This window comes from Candoia aspera, chromosome 5, assembly GCF_035149785.1.
Source record: "Candoia aspera isolate rCanAsp1 chromosome 5, rCanAsp1.hap2, whole genome shotgun sequence".
NCBI lineage: Eukaryota > Metazoa > Chordata > Lepidosauria > Squamata > Boidae > Candoia > Candoia aspera.
The window spans coordinates 55,325,948-55,341,878 of NC_086157.1; the positions used below are offsets into that span (position 1 = coordinate 55,325,948).

The 15,931-nt window shown below is 48.3% G+C and overlaps 1 long non-coding RNA gene across 2 annotated transcripts; it reads right to left on the reverse strand.

The window, feature by feature from the left end:
• Positions 1–1,774: 1,774 nt before the first annotated feature.
• LOC134498881 (uncharacterized) lies at positions 1,775–14,802 on the reverse strand. Of its 2 annotated transcripts, none has more exons than XR_010068068.1 (2): positions 14,634–14,802; positions 1,775–1,959 (listed from the first exon to the last, which is right to left on the reverse strand). It is a non-coding gene; the product is annotated as an uncharacterized LOC134498881 (long non-coding RNA). The 2 variants fall into 2 exon arrangements; XR_010068067.1 differs by lacking the exon at positions 14,634–14,802 and adding an exon at positions 13,678–13,914.
• Between the last annotated feature and the right edge of the window lie 1,129 nt (positions 14,803–15,931).

Sequence of the window (15,931 nt, forward strand, 5' to 3'; positions counted from 1 at the left end):
CTTCCAGACTCCCTACTCGGCTCGGCTCGCTACCCAGAAGGCCAGTGGAGAGCCGCAATTACCATAAAGCTCCTCTCCCTCCGCTTCGCCAAGCTGTCAAAGCCCCAGCAGCAGGCGCAGCCAGACACCAGAGCTAGACCGCCGCGCTCACCGGCTGGGCTGCCTCGCTTTTTCACCCCAGCAGAGAATGCCTCTGTCTCCCGGTGCGGGCGCTTCTCCACCTCAGGATGGGTCCCCCGCCTTCTCAGCACCTCTCTGTGCCGCTCGCAGCGACCCCTCAGCCTTCACGATGGCGAGGAAAAAGTGCCCACGCCGCAGAAGGCATTCCTGTTCTCCCTGCTAACAGAGCAGATGCCTCCTAGCCTCCCGCCGTTTCTTTTCCCCCTTCAGGTGAGACCATTCTCCGACCCGCCACGTTTTTTCTTCTGCTCTCATATCCCCGAGAGCCCCAGAAGGACTGTTTCTTTGTCTCCCCCTCCCCTCCCACGCGCTCTATTGTCACGCACAGTGTACCCCTTTCCCATTTGGCCCCCCTCCCTTGCACTTTCCGTCCTTTCTGACCAGTGCTCTCCCCTCCCCCCACGGAAATGCCTCTCAAGACCTCCTTTTTTTATAGAACGGCGTGGTGCTTTGCCTTCCTTCCAACCTGTACTTAAGTCTCCCTCCAAACGAACCATTTTCCATTATCTCGCTTCTCCAGAAGCATACAAACCGTCGTTCTCCCCGAGTGTCTCCCTCCTCCCGCGTTTTGTTAATCGGCCCTGCACCCACAGCTCTTCATATAGCTCGTCTTCCCTATTCGCTATTTTTGTCCCACCGTGGGATGCTCTGTCTTTCCGCCCCCGCCCCATCGCCCCAAGCCTTTCTGTTGTAATGGGAAACATTCGTTTTTCAGCAGCTACTTTCCGGAATAACAAACGGCTTCCCTTCGTTTGATTTCTGAAAGGCAACACTCGGTTGCTGTCTCTGAAATTCCCAAACACGTTCCTATGTGACGTGGAAATCTTGGGGAGCGGGAAGTCGTGCTCGGCGACTGCTTCGCACGCCGCCTTCCCTCAGTACAATTCGGATCGCTGGGACGTTGGTCCTTTGGCGTATCTGCGAGAGTGGTATTTTTGACTTAGTAGGTCAGCCGGTGAATGTCGGGTTCGCGACGCCCATCTTGACTGATACTCGCTTATTCGGTTCTTCCGCTCGCGGCTCGTGGTTCTTTGCTGCATTTCAGCGGTGGCTGGAATTCACAAGACGCAATCTACAGGAAATAACTCTGTACCTCAAGAAGTGGGGGGTGCGCGCGCATTCCGTGGCCATTTATCACGGGAGTAGGGTAGCACCGTTCCTCACTACAGAGATTTATCTATGGTGTCAACCAACCAGTCCTTGGCCGATACCTTAGCAATGAAGACAGGCTTTATATCGCGACAACTATGGCTGGATGACGAGATAGGTCTCTAGTGAGGAAAGGCGCGGTAGGGATTGCTAAGTATGACAGCAGTCTATATGCATATGCTTTGGAGCAAACCCCACTGAGCATCATGGGTCTGGCTTGGTAAGAAACCTGAGTACTATTGTGCTGTCTGGAGGATTCTTACCTCCGATCCTTGCTTGAAAAACTTCCCACTTGCTGTGTAAGAGAACTGTGGACCTAAACATGCTTTTTCAGAAGTCACCTTAAATTCCTAGATTCCGTGGGACCTGCTTCCAATTGGACAGGTCTTGCTAACAGCTATGAAAAGGAGCAAGTGGGGGAAGGGACCATAAACCAGCCTGGTGAAAATGAATGGAATTTTATTATCACCCACTACAGTGGTAATTATATCATGCCAGCTTTCACCCCAGTCTTTAAATGCACATATAAGCTGTTTACACCAAGGTAAACAAGGAAAGGAAAGAAGATCCAGTACACAGAACTCCAGAAAAACTATGATCAGCCTGTCTGTCATCATGAAGTCCAGGAATCTGTAGGGAAAAAGAAAGCAGTTTAAACCTGAATCCTAGCAACATTTTCCACAGTCTAAAACGTGGCTTACTCAATATACCAGAACACCTCTGAAGTTTCCTTTCCTAATCATGCAAAATCTCTTGTGCTTAAAGGAAAATAGGAGCTCGTATGAACAGTTTTTCTGGCCTGAAAGCATTTTATACCGTTTCTGATTTTAGCTTGCACCTTTATGGAAAAGAGGAAGGGGTGGGCCTACCTCCTTTTTCCTCTCAAAGAAGGACCGAAAAATACCTACGCTGGTAACCTGAAACCTTGGGTGCACACACAAGCTCTTCAGCTTTTTAAACAGCTGACAGAAACAACAAAAAGACATCAATTTCCTAAGCAGTCCAGTAAATGCTCTTAAGGGGGAAAGGAACAAGTTTTAAATGAAGCGCCTAGTCTGTGCTGGAAATGCTTTGGAAAGATTTTCCTTAAAAGTGACTGAAAGGAGAGCTCAAAATCCAATCTGGGGTGGATTCAGTCTTGTTCTTTGTTCATGAGTTTGTGTGTCTAAAAATGTTGCACGCATTTTTTTCCTTACCTCCCATAAGGAGCACAAGCACAAGTTATTAGGCTGAACCCATGTGAGATATAGACACAGCTGAAAATTGAGGGTTGGGGTAGAGGTCTGTGTTAGGAATGTTTATTCCATAGCAAAAAATAAAATAAGTTTGGGGGGTGGGGGAGAGAGAAAGAACCTCTTGTTAAGATGTTCTACTTTGCCTTCCTTTTCGGAGTCACCAGACGTTGCTGGTAATGTTAATTATTTCCGAATTTAAATTATTCCAGTGTTGTTCTTTTCAAACTTTTTGAAGCATATTTTATCACTCATTATCTAGTGTGAGGCTGTAGCCTTAAACGAACTGGAGTTGTCAGAGGACTCTGATCCAGCCCTCTTAAAGATAAACTCCCTGGCAATCCTGGGGGAGGTGTGCCACTCACTCCTGACTGAATCCAGGCTGCTGCTTCCCATCTCGTTCTTAGCGGAAACCTTGGCGAGTTGGTTTTCTGCCCCTCCTTTGCGTGCGCTGGGCTTTTCCCCTCCCTTCATTCTCCCTTCGGGATTTCCTGAGACTGCAAATCCTCGGCCTCCCCAGCGGCCCAGCCGCGGCCTTGGTGGGTGTTTCGCCGCCTCTCCCCCTCCCCTCGGTGTTTGGCTGAGCGGAATCTCCGCCGAGGGAAATGCCGGCGAAAGAACTGGAGTCGCAATCGCCAGACCCCTCTCTCGCCCGTCCTCGGGGAGCTGACCTCGAGGTCAGGCCGTTGTGCTGCACTCGGGAAGGAAAAACTCGGGGGCGAGCTGGAGACAGCGGCGCTCCGGGTGGTGTTTATCGAAAGCTAGCGAGGGAGAGCTTCGCTCCCAGCACTGCCGTGGGTAGTTGCCCTGAGCGTTGAAGACGCTGCTGCTGTTAAGGGCTGGCCAAAAGGGGGATGGGATCTCGGAGCTGCGGGCTGCCTCCGCCTCGCTTCCTCTCGCTGGTCTGGCCAGGCAACGGGTTCGCAGGGCTCCAATGTCTTAACTCCACGTGGTCTCCGCTACCCCTTTTTTCCGGGCAACAATGCCTTCTGCCTCGGAAAGCAGGAGGTTGGTCTCGTACCAAGGCACGTAATCAATCAAGAAGGCCTCGCCGTGCTGGAGGCCCGGGGCCTGATCAACCTCCGCCCGTGACTCAGTCCTTTTCTCCTTCCTAAGGGTGTCGCTGGGATTAAATTCATTAGCGCTCTGCTCAGCTACGAAGGCGCACAGCGCCGAGGAAAAAAACTACAAATAACTCAACGCAATTCTGAGCTCTGAATGGCCCTCCTTGAGTGTGCCTTAAATCAAGCTGCTGCTGTCGCTTCCTGGGAGCCTGGTTTAATGGGAGTGTAGAAATCTGAATAGCAAAACAAGGCCACCTTGGCTTGGCCTTATACAGCAGATATGATCAGTCTTGCACGCCTGATTTCACCATCAGGAAAATAAAAGACGTTGAAATTGCTGTTTATTTAAAACGCATACACACACACACCTGGCTGCAGTAGCTAGAATTCCTTATGTAGCAATCTAGAATTCCAATTATTTTCCCAACCACTGTCTTCTGGTTTCTTGTGATATGCCTTTGCTGCACAAAGTAACCAAATTCCGTTACAAACTACAATATACTGAGACATCCACCCAAATGCAGAGCCACATTTTAACAGGTATTGTGTTTTATTTTAGAAAGTCACATGCTTGGACTGTAGTCCTATATGAACTGGCTTAAAAGCAGGTTCCTGGGTAATTAATAGGTGTTACTTCTGAGTAAACCTAATTAGGAATAGTGCAGAAGGGATTAAAAACTCACTGGTTCCAGCTCTACTGGACACATCAGCTGGCACCCACACTGGTATATACACAAAACACTGGTACAGTCACTAGACAGGAAAGAACATGTTTCAGTCAGGCATGTGACACACACACCACAGCCAGCAAGTGAGAGAAAACTCACAAGGCCTCTCTATATCTGAAACCTTAACACTGGAAAAACAAAAATAAGACTGAGCTGTCCTGTCCAAAAAAAAAAAAACACCTTCTGCTTTGGTGAATATATGATCATGTATGTATAATTTATAGAACTTATCAGTGCAGTTCTGCTCTGGTGTAAATTTAAGAAGATGCTTTTAAAATTCATTATTTTTTTTTAAAAAAAAACCTATTTTCTGACTTGACAGGGTTAGGCTTAGGGAAAGCAAAATTTCTCTTTGCTTCTTTTTTCCTCCCAGTGAAGGACATGGAAATAACTGAGAATTGTGTGTGTGTGAGAGAGAGAAGGGGTGTGTGTGTGTGCCAGTTTGATGGAGTGATTAAGGTACCAGGCTAGAACTGAGAGACTGAATTCTAGTCCTGCCTTAGAGACAAAGCCAGCCAGGTGACCTTTCAGCCAGTCATTCTCTCTCAGCCCTAGAAAGAAGGCAATGGCAAACCACTTCAAAAATCTTGCCAAGGAAAGTGCAGGCACTAGTCCATGCAGTCACCAGGAGTCAACATTGACTCAAAGGTGTACACTCATGCACATGAGAGAGAGATTGTATCTTTGTGAGCATATGAGTAAGAGAAGGTGTGTGTACATGTATGCCCCTAGGCTCAGATGCAAGCTGGCAGATGCAAGGTGGAGGCCACAAGGATTGTACACTGGTGAATTTGGCTGTGATGTGTTGAAAGGGGGCAAAAGATCCACATGTCATTCCTCAGATGTGATTGAATTACAATTCTCAGTAGAGTGCATGGCAGCCAGATGGACTACAGTACCAATCATCCATAGCCAGGTGGATGGGAATGTGTTACTTATTTCCACCACATAAAGGTGCCTCCCATTCAGTAAAGGAGTATCTACCATAATTCTGTTCCACAGTTTACTATTCAGAAATAACCATTATCTCTGTCCCATATAGAAGCAACCTCTAGATCAGTGGAAAAGACATTAAACAATGGTGGTCTACTGTATCTAGATGGGAGTACTATAGTCTTCTCTCATACTATTCCTTGTTTCTCAGGTCCAGTTGTATAAATAACAGATGAGCTGCAGCACTCTCCTGACAATGCCACTTCAGGCCATATTTGACAGAATGCCCCCTCTCACTTCAAGCTAACAACCCCAAACAAAATAAATAATGAAATGCTGAAGGGACTGCAAGAAACACCCCTCGTTACACAGAGTTATTGTTGGAATATCCACCTGTAGTATAGAGTGATAGTGTTCTGATATAAGTTTATTACCTCATCTGGTGAGAGCTCCACCTCAGTGAGAAAAGGATTTGATGTATTATTTTTTCTTTAAATCAATTTAACAAATTCTGTCAACATGATCATAAACCGCCCTGTACATAATAAATGAATAATAAACTGGAAATTTTAAAAATGGATAATGTATATGCTTGAAAAATCAACACTACTTATTTTAAAGAACAAATAAGGAAACTTTGAGCCACCAAATACAGCTCCTAGTCATGGCTGGGAGATATAATCAGCAACATCTGAGATGGTGGGAGAGGCCCAGGTCCCTTATTTCTCCTTCAGAGAAATATACTTTGAATGGGAGCCTGGTTGCATATTCAAAGGAAGGCTTTGGGGCATTAGTCAGGAATTTACCCAGTGACTGAATAGGAGGTGAGCAGTGGGTGAAATGAAGGAAATGAAGCAAAGCATCTTAATATAATCAAGAAGAGAAGAGAAGAGAAGAGAAGAGAAGAGAAGAGGTCTACTACCAGTTTGGACCATTTAAAATCATCTGCCTACACCATGGGTGGCATACAAATGTTCTCAGAACACACCAAGTTGAGAACCAACAATAAAATTACTTTGGTTAACTGAAAATGCTATTCTCCAGAAGGAAATATTTATTTATTATTTTAAGCACCTACATTATGCCCTGCCAGAACTGAGTAGCTGTTTATAGCCCAGCCATTTTGACTGCTTGCATGTTGGGCCTGGAAATCCTGGGAGAGTTTCCAAGGGGACTAAGAGCTGCCCTTTGCAACAGAGCGGAAGGTTGTGCTGCCTGCCATTCCTGGGGTACAGCAGGAAAAGGGGAGCCAGTGACATGTCTGATGGTGTGAAAGGAGAGCCCGGCCTCTTGCCGCTCTGACAACCTGTCCCAGAGCATTGGTGATGAGCTCTGGAGCTCTGAGAGGACTACTTTCTGCAGCCTTGTTCAGTCCTCTTAGCTCCCGGAAGAGACAGCAGTGTCGTGCGTGCGTGCGTGCGTGAAGGGGAACTGGAGAGACAAGCGAGCAAGAGAGGACAGAGGAAGAGGAGGCAAATGCATCCTCAGACTTCCCAACTTCCTCCTCACAATCCCACAGCTCAAGGCTCCGGGTCCATTGACCAGCCCAATTAACAGATGTCCCACCTCTACTAGAAATAAATCCGCGAAACAGAATCTCTTCAAAAAGCTGTAAACTGTCTGATGTTAGGGCAAGGACCAATTTCTAACCACATTTATACAAAAGTGCATCTAACATAACTCATTTAGACCAACCCTGTGTAGTCTGAATTAGGAAATAATACTTCCCAAATTCTTTGAGACGATGTTTGGATGAATACACAAGAATGCTTCCAGAATGGCCTTTCTGAATAAATATGTTCAGTGATTTTCATCATTTGTTTTTTCCTTTGAGCACTTTCTCCCATCCAATTAATCCAGTTTAGCAAGGCTCCTTAGGTTCAGGATCCAAACATTTTCTGGATTCTTCACCTAAAAGCTACAGGTCTGAATAAAGACAGGAATGGTTCCCACAGAAGTAAGCCAGGGTCATTTTGACTTGGAATTTTGGATGGCAGTAAGGTTATTTTTTGCATTAGTGATTTATAGCATCTAGAGTCATATAACCATTGCTGGGCCAAAATAACAGTAATGTGGAGAGGTTTTGTATCATTTCAACAGTATTGTGGACAGGCTTTATATCATGATATACCTGCCTTGTGCATCCTTTATTTATTATGGATGGCCAACTAAATTAAAATTATCTTTCAGCTGTCATCTGTCTAGTGTCTTCCCCATATATTGAAACTACAACTTTCAGAATTTCAAACAAGTAACCCCCATGCTGGGAACTGGAGCACTGTAGCCCAAAGACATTTGAATGGCACCTGATTGGGGAAAGAAGAGTAGAGCCTTAACTAGGTTAAGCTCAGGTATTCTAATCAAGACATTTTAATCCAAGCAAGTTTGAGTGTCATTTGGCTAAAAATCCTTTGAAACAAGTTGGCAGGCCAGTTCAGACAATCGCATCCAAACCATTTCCGCTTATTGCAGACTGAGGGAAATGGTGTAACTAGACTTCAGACTGCAAGTAAGGGATACAGGTTCTATGATCCCTCATACAAGCTCTTGACTGCTGCATCTGGAAAACCAGTATGTCAGGAACAAGGCAAAGTTAATGGGAGGGCACACTGTTTGGTCATCCAAAAACGTTCTCCCCTCCCATTCAGCATCCAAGGTGGTATGATCAATGTACAGGTCGGTCACTGAATTTTGAACAGAAAGCTCTGGATACCAGCCATGGGGCCGCTTCTCTGCTGAAGTGCACCCTGGTGCTGGGAAAGGGGAGAAAGCCACAATCTTGCAGCCAACACCAGCTTTGGCTTTAGTGACTGGATACAAGTGGTGAGTCATTTTCTGCCTCTTTCTACTCCAAAAGAAGCAGTAATTTTCTCTTCCCTGGGGTTGGGACTTTAGAGCCACCATGCTGGCAGTTTCAGAGCCACTGCAGGCTCCTCCCTGTTGGAAACTAGAAGCAGACAACAGGCTAGGCAAGAACCCCAGTTTGAGATAGAGCACACAGTGCTGGAGAGGTCTTGTGGCCCAGTAGCTAGTATGGGACAGCTGCTCTTCTGTTCAGGCTGGAGAGCTTTCACAGCAGCAGAGCAGAGGAAATGACAATGCGAATTCTTAGAGCTGGGTTGGAGAAATGGTGTGAATTGGGGAAAGACTTGGGAGTTTTAGAGATGTGTTTTTAACAGAAAAGGAAAAAGACAAAAAAAAAACTTTTTGATGACTGAGAGGCATCCAACAAGGGATTCCCTGGCTTCTTGAAGTTATACAGATCACAAGCAAGAGCTTCTGGCAAAGCAAGAAACCTCACTGAAAACTTTCTAACACCAGGAATGCCTCCCCTGTGAATGCCAATATTTCAAGACACAAAACAGGAAAAAGATTGAAATGGGTTCAGCATTCAAACAGAAAACCTTGTTTGTAGGCCTGAGAAATGAAATTGTCCAGAGGGCTGTCTAGTTGCTTGTTTTTGTAAGTAAAACCAAAGAGGGTTTGGTTCTGAGGTTTTAATTCTATGTCAGTCTGAAAACAGGCTGCCCCAATATGCAGATAGCTAAACTGGGAATCTCATTGAACTCCAGGGGATACATCTAGGTGCATAATCAGCCAAACTCAGTTTTTCTCTGGTCTGCATCAGAACTATAAATTTTACAGATGGATCAGTTTGCAAACACTCTTGTTTTTCAGGAAAGCATTGGTCTCAAAAATGCAGGGGAGATTCTTTAAATCTGCTAACTTCTTTCTGCCTGGGCTACTCCCATCCAAACCAAATGGCACCCATTTCCTCTCTGCCCAGTCTATTGCAGGCTCCAATTGCTCACGTAGACAGTAATGAAATTACAAGGAATTGTTAATCCAGGCTCCGGATCTCTGCAACACAAAGGGGCATATTAGCCCTGCTTCTAGTAAGCAGCTGCAAAATAAGTGGGGGAAGGGCAGCTGCCTTACTGGCTTTATTTATATGTTGGTTTGTTCAATTTATATAGCTGCCCATCTCACATATGGGATGGCTTTACTGGAACTAGGCAGGTAATTCTGCTGTCAGGACCACCTTGCAAAGGGAAGATGTTCAAAGGAAACACAAGCTAAGGCACTATGCTGCCTTCTGTAGAATGAGAGCTAGGAGTCCTCTTTGTTTTCTCTCATCTTCACCTCAGCTGGGGTTGGATAGGCTGCCCCATCAAAGAACAGCAACTACTCACTCATAATTGTTTCCTTAAATTTTCAGCAGACAAGAGAGGGAAAACCTTAAACTGGGACAAAGCCAGAGGAACAACTGCAGCAAAGCTCAGAGGTCCACCCCGAGGCTGGTTTTCAACTTGACTAACTTGCTGGATGAAACTAAATTATTTTGAAGGAAAGCCCGTTGGGTTCTAATTCTACACTCCGGTGGTTGCAACTGTGTGTGGGGACCAAGTCACACACGTAAAAGCATAAACCTTGCTTGCTTCAGAAGGCAGAAGTAATTATAGAGTAGATTTCCCCAACCTGGTGCCCTCTGAACAGCGACTCCCATAATTCACAACTTCCATGACCAATGATCAATGGCTGTGAATGCTAGGAGCCACTGTCCAATGTTCCTGGAGGATATCTGATTGAAGAAAGCTGCAATAGGGTAGCAAGGTGACTTAACTTTGAGAAATTCTCCCAGTTTTATCTGCCAGGGGATGGAGACAACTTGGCTGCATACAGGTTTCTTATTTATTTTAAAACTGCAGAATTGCAACACAGATAAATGACTTGTCTATGTGTAACCATCATGGATTAAACAGATGTTTCCCTGTCACCTGATCACTCATTGAAGAAAATGCTTCTCAATGGAGTCAGTGATATCACTTCAGTTAATCGGTTTTCAGAGCTGACACAGCAGTTCCAGATAGACTGCAACTAACCTTCCTCTTGCAGGCAAAGGTAGTTTATAAAGCTACTAAGAGCTAAACACCACTACCCTATGCAGGAAAAATCAACTCACAATCTGTATTTGCAGGTATACCCATAGACAAGTTAAATACAGTTAGTTCAACTTTCTGAGTTTGTGGGATGCTCTTAAACATAAGTGAAGTGGCATATTAGCTAAAATGTGTTTGGCTAGTTTGTGGTTCAGTGTGTCATGCAAGCATGGCCACCAAATAATGTGTCAGAGATAGCATTCCTTAGTTCAAAATGTTGCAGTTTCTAAATTTTATATAATCACATCTATTTCCTCAGTATTTCTATAAGTTACAGGTATGAGATACAGGTAAAAAACACAGCACTCCAGGCAAATATATTTATTGCAGTAGAAGCATTTGTGGATTGCAACCCATTGCAACAATGCCCTTACTGAGAATAGCCCCTGATGAAATGCAGTTGAAACACTTAAATCTTGCAAGCTGCACAACAGCAGAAGCCTCTGAGATTCTGAATTCAGCACATTTACAAATAAGGCAGTTGAGGGATACACCCTTCCAAAAACCTTTATATGGAACCGGATTCATCTAATGTATAGAAAACTAAATAACAAAGAGAGGTCAGAATTGGGACACCTTTCTCAGCCAGACAGAGAGGCATGTTGACACTGAAGAAAAACTTGATACATTAAATGTGACCTATGTCCAGGTAAATGTGCCTTAGATTCATACTTAAGCATCTGGATAGAGTGTTTGCAGTAAGCATGCCTACACTGGTCACCAAAGCATTGGACAGAGCCACAGTGATACTGGTATACTTAAAAGTCCATGGAACGCACTACTGAGTCAGATCTATTGGCCAGACTGTAGTTTGCCTAGAGTTGCATCTTAAAAGCATTTAGCAGCAAGGTAAGTTTTTTTTTTAACCCTATGTTTGAGCTGCTGACACCACAGCTTAAAGTTACCAAACTTCTGCCTGAAGTCAAAGGAAGGCTTGCATTAGGCACACTGGTGTTTATCCCCAAGGCACTGAGGGTAGGTTTGCAATCCTGGACTTCAAGGCCCCAGGCCGGAAGAAAACCTCCCTCCCTCTCTCAGCTTGTCTGCCTTCTTGGCTCTGGGAGGCTTTCTCTTGCTACTGGCAGGGGAATTTCCCACGAGCTGGACTGGGGCTCTAGCTAGGCCTTCTCAGAAGCCGCCTGTCACAGCTCCTTCCTTGGAGCCAACGGGGTCAGCAACTGCAGGTGACAAGAAAAGAAAGCCCTTGTAAACCTCACCCTGGCGCATGATGAGTCATCCCCAGAGTTCCCCTAAGTCAAAGAAAACTTGGCAATCCCCCAAAGCCGGAACTGCTAGGAGGGGCTGCGCCTCGTTGTTTCCCTTTGCTCATTTGATCCCCTCAGAAGTCGGGAGGGCACAAGAGATGCTCTGCGAACGGGACAGGGGAGCGTGTGTCTCTGAAGCTGCCGCCAAAGTGTATGTCAGGCTTCTGTCGTCTTTCAAAGGATCGGAAAAGGTTTTCATCTTGGCAGTAAGATTAGCAGCTAACGAAGTTCGGCGGCTGCAGCCCACACGTCTTCGGTTGCCTGCGTTTATCCTTCCATAAAAGCCGTTTCCTTTATTAGAAACAGGAGATGTCTCTCCTACCTCCCTTCTGAAATCTCAACAGGCAAAGCGCAGCCCGACACCTCCCCCAGCATAACGCACATCAAATCCCCTCTGACAAGTCTCTGCCAAACGTTCCCGACGCTGGTGGCTGCCTCTCTTCCAACGGGGCCATCCAGCAGGGCAGGCAGCACACAAAGAGTCTTCGCCAATCTCGTTTCCCTAGGGCAGGTAGCTAAAACGCAGCGCACACCCTTTTATTACGAGGGCAGCCAATGTCTCTCCAGAAAACCCCTTTTCCGAGGAGCAGCAAGCGTCAATCTGCAAACTATTAATCCTTTTCCCATCGGGGCAGCCAACAATCAGCAGCAAATCCAACCTCCCCTGGGGCCACTGTTTTTAACATTCCCTCCCCAAAACACTGAAATGCTCTTCCCTTCCTCCATCCCTTTGCATAGATGCCACCCTTTGCATTTCTAAGACTACACAGAAGCACACCCCTCCCCAGAAAGAAGCTAACACCTCCATCATCTTAAGCAATTCCCCCACCAGCAGCACCTTCCTTTTTCCTTCGAGAAAAGTCGCTTCCTTTATTAGAAACAGAAGGCACGCCTCCCGCCTTTCCGGGATGAAGAGCCCCCCCCCCCCCGCACACGCTCGGATTAAAAACAAAAAAACAAAACAAAACCTCAGGCTCATCCACCCCCGCTTCAGATTTCCCATCCCTAATGGCAGGCGGCCCTCCCCTTCTCAGCAACCAACCCGCCCTTCCCTCTCCCTCATATCCCTCATTACCAGGCGCAGCCAACCTCCCTCCCCTCCCGAAGCGGAGCCAACCACCCATCAAATCCCCCTTCACCAAGCACTGCTCCCGCTCCCCCTCCCTGCTTGCTCCTCGCTCCCGCATCAGCAGGTCCGAGAGACGGCAGCGCGGTTGCTGCTGTGTGGTAGCCAGAGCTACCAGACTGAGCGAGCGCAGACTAGGCTAGGTTTCCCCGGGCGTCGCTGCCGGGAGAGCCAACGCTTTGGATGCCAGCGGGCTCCCTGCCTGTGCCTCGCGCTCTCGAGCGCGCCAGGCCCAAGGGAACTTCTCGGTGCCAAGGCAGGGCAGAGCCGGAGCACGCCAATCTTTGCAGCGCGAAGAGCCATTCAACAGCAGCTCAGAACGGGCAGGCAGGTGACCCTGCCAAACACAATGAAAAGCGTAAATCGTGCTGAGATAAAGCTACCGGGAAAGGAGGGAGGTGGGGGAGAGAAAATAAGATAAAATCTTCCGAGGCAAGCTGTGATACCACCCATGGCTTAGCTACGACCTGTGTGGCGAGGCAAGCGAGCAGCTCTTTTCAGAGCGAACCAGCGCTGCCGAGTCTTGCTTGGCACAGGCCCCAGAGCAAGAAGTGCAGTGAACCCTGCCCTGAGGGTGGAAAGAGGGGCTGGGAGCCGGCAACCCTCCGCCGCCCATGCGAGCCCAAGGTGGGGGATGGGCAGAAAGCGAGGAAGGAACGGCCACAAGAATAAGAATGAAATGCCGGGACGCGAAACACCCAGACGCCAACTCAGCCGGGCTTCAGCGGTGCCCCGCGGGCAGCTGGGCTCTCCTCGCAGTCACAGAACGGCAACGTAAAAAGGGCGAGAAGAGAGGCTTCTCTTAGGCGGGAAGTTGCCACTTGGCTACTCTTGGCGCCTCCTTGCCTGAAGCCCAAGGTTTCTTCCGCCAGTGGGCCAGAGAACCCAAAGGGGCCAAATGGCGGCCTTGGCGAGAGAGAGGGAGCGGGAGCTATGGAAGGCGTGGGGAAGAGAGAAGGAAAATCAGCGCGCACCACATGCCCTTCTGTTATTACGTGTGGAAGCAAAGCTAGCCCTAGGCCTGACCCGGCCTCCCTTCTTTGCAACAGCGCTGACTCACCAAGCCACGAAGGGCCAGCGCACGAGAAGGGAAGCCCCGGAGTTGGCTTGGTTGCTGCCCCACACCAGCGGCTAAGGCTCGGAGCGGAAGGAGGGCTGGTGCGGGAGGTGGTGGAGGGGGGTGCTATCTGCCCTGCTCTGTACACGGCAGGGCTGTGAGCCTCCCTCTATTAGGCTACCCAAAGGCACTCTTTCCAGCGGCCAGAAGCAAGCCAGCGAACGAGCGATAAGCTGGAGCGCGGCGGTGGCGCCTGGGTGAGGAGGCAGTCAGTCTCTGGGACTGTGTGACACGAAAAGATGGCGCTGCCTCGCTTCCCCTCCCCCTTCCCCTCCAGCAGCCTCCTTCGCTCACGGCTTCCACTTCCTCCCCAGCAGCTTCGCCGGGCCCGTTTCAAGGCTCCCCCTTATGCAGCCGGACACCATTATTAGCTCGGTGGGTCTCTGCCTTTTCTCCTTCATCCCGCTCCGCCTGTCACTCCTCCCCCCCACCCCCGTTGGCTGGTTAACTTTCCTGTTTTCTTTTTTCTTTCCTTTTATTTTCCTGTCAGACAGCTTGCGGTGGGGGAGGGGAACGGGTGAACGAACCAGAAGGGCGGAATGAAAAGTTCCCTCGCGGCTGTCCTCTCCGCTCCCCACCCTCAATTTCCTCCCTCCGCCCCCGGAGCCACTAGGGCGGGAAGGCCAAGGAGCTTGGAGGGGTGGAGGAGCTGCACCGACTCCCGGGGAGGAGGAAGGAAGCCGCGCCGAAGAGTTTGACCGAGTTTTTGGCACCGACAGACAAAGCAATCACCCCAGTCTATTTGGGTTTTCAGTTGCCCTCTGCAAACAGAAGGAAAATAGACCCTCGGTCCAGTGGCTCCTTAATCTAGCTATCGATCCTCCCTGCCGCTATTTGGGGAACGGCATGCCCACACGCCTCTTTCCCATCAGAGTCCCATTTTCACTTCGGACTGCGACCTTTTTGTCCCGCCGGTCAAGGCCGACCTGAACCCACGTCCTCCCGGCTTTAGAAGAGCGAAGGGTCCCAGCCCGATCGGGTTGCCCGACCGCGTTTCGCGTCTCCTTCCCTTCTTTCTCGCCACCGAGCTCTTCTCCTTCCCCTCCCCCGCGTTCTGCTTCTTTGATGTTTTTTGCTTCCTCCCCGCCCAGCACCTTTACTGATGGATGGAGGGGGCTGGGCGGGAAGGAAGGGAAAGAGTTTCTGTGCGACTGGCAACGCTGCAGATGTCACAGTCGTCGGAGAAGTTTAACTGCCTGGAAATTCGGTCACAAAAGAGGAGGGCCAGCAGCCCTTTGAGTCAGTTCCAAATTACCTACCCCCTCCCGTGAGGTGCTAGAAATCCCCTACGCCGGTGTACACAGCGCAGAGAGACGTTGGTCCTAAGTGCTAAGAATTTGGGGGGGTTGTTTTGGGGGCGAAGTCTGCAAATGACTTTCAGCGCGGCGGTTGCCTATTTTAGAAGCTGTTAACTGAACGTCGCGACACGGGATGCTGCTTGGGCAGAGAGGCGAGAAGGCCTCGCTGGTTCTTTACTCGCTCGTCAGAAGCGAACGAGCCATCAGTGCGGTTCGCCGATTGCTCCCCGCCTTCTTCACACACTTCCCGTTGTTGAAGCACAAACAAAATACCGGAGGTTGTAAATAACACTGAAGTACAGAGCCCAGAGCCGCGTGTCTGTGTACGAATGTGTGTGTGTGTAAATTACAATATTGCCACCACTCTGCCTTGCGTGTAAGGGCTTTGTTGCAATCTGCTTTAAAGTAGACTGGATATTTCCCTTTAGGGACAAAAAAATGCAATATCGAGAGAGACTTCCTCTAGAATCACATGGTAAGTCGAAACCTTATAAATCGCATCGAATTCAGTGTTTACACACACTGATGTGAGCACAAGCAAGCAATGTGCAAATATAGATTTCAACAAAATTTATTGCTAAGAAATATATTTTTGATCTGCGTTGCAGTGCGGTTTCTTCCTCCACCCCCGCATCCCCGGCAAGCAGAGATCCATGCTGTTGTTTGTTGTCCGTTTCCTTATTGTTGCTGCTGCGCCTGATAGTCAGTTAAGTGGAGGCTCCGTCGTGGTGCTTACAAAAGTGAAGTGTCCCGCCTGGTTGTTTGTGACTGGTCAGGTCAAGAAAATTCTGACCTCTGATCTGCTGCACTCTGGAGGCCCATGAGTGACGTTGTTGGCTCGCATGTTAACATTTGCAATGGTGCTAGCCTTTTATTTGTTCTTAGAAAATGGCTGGGGA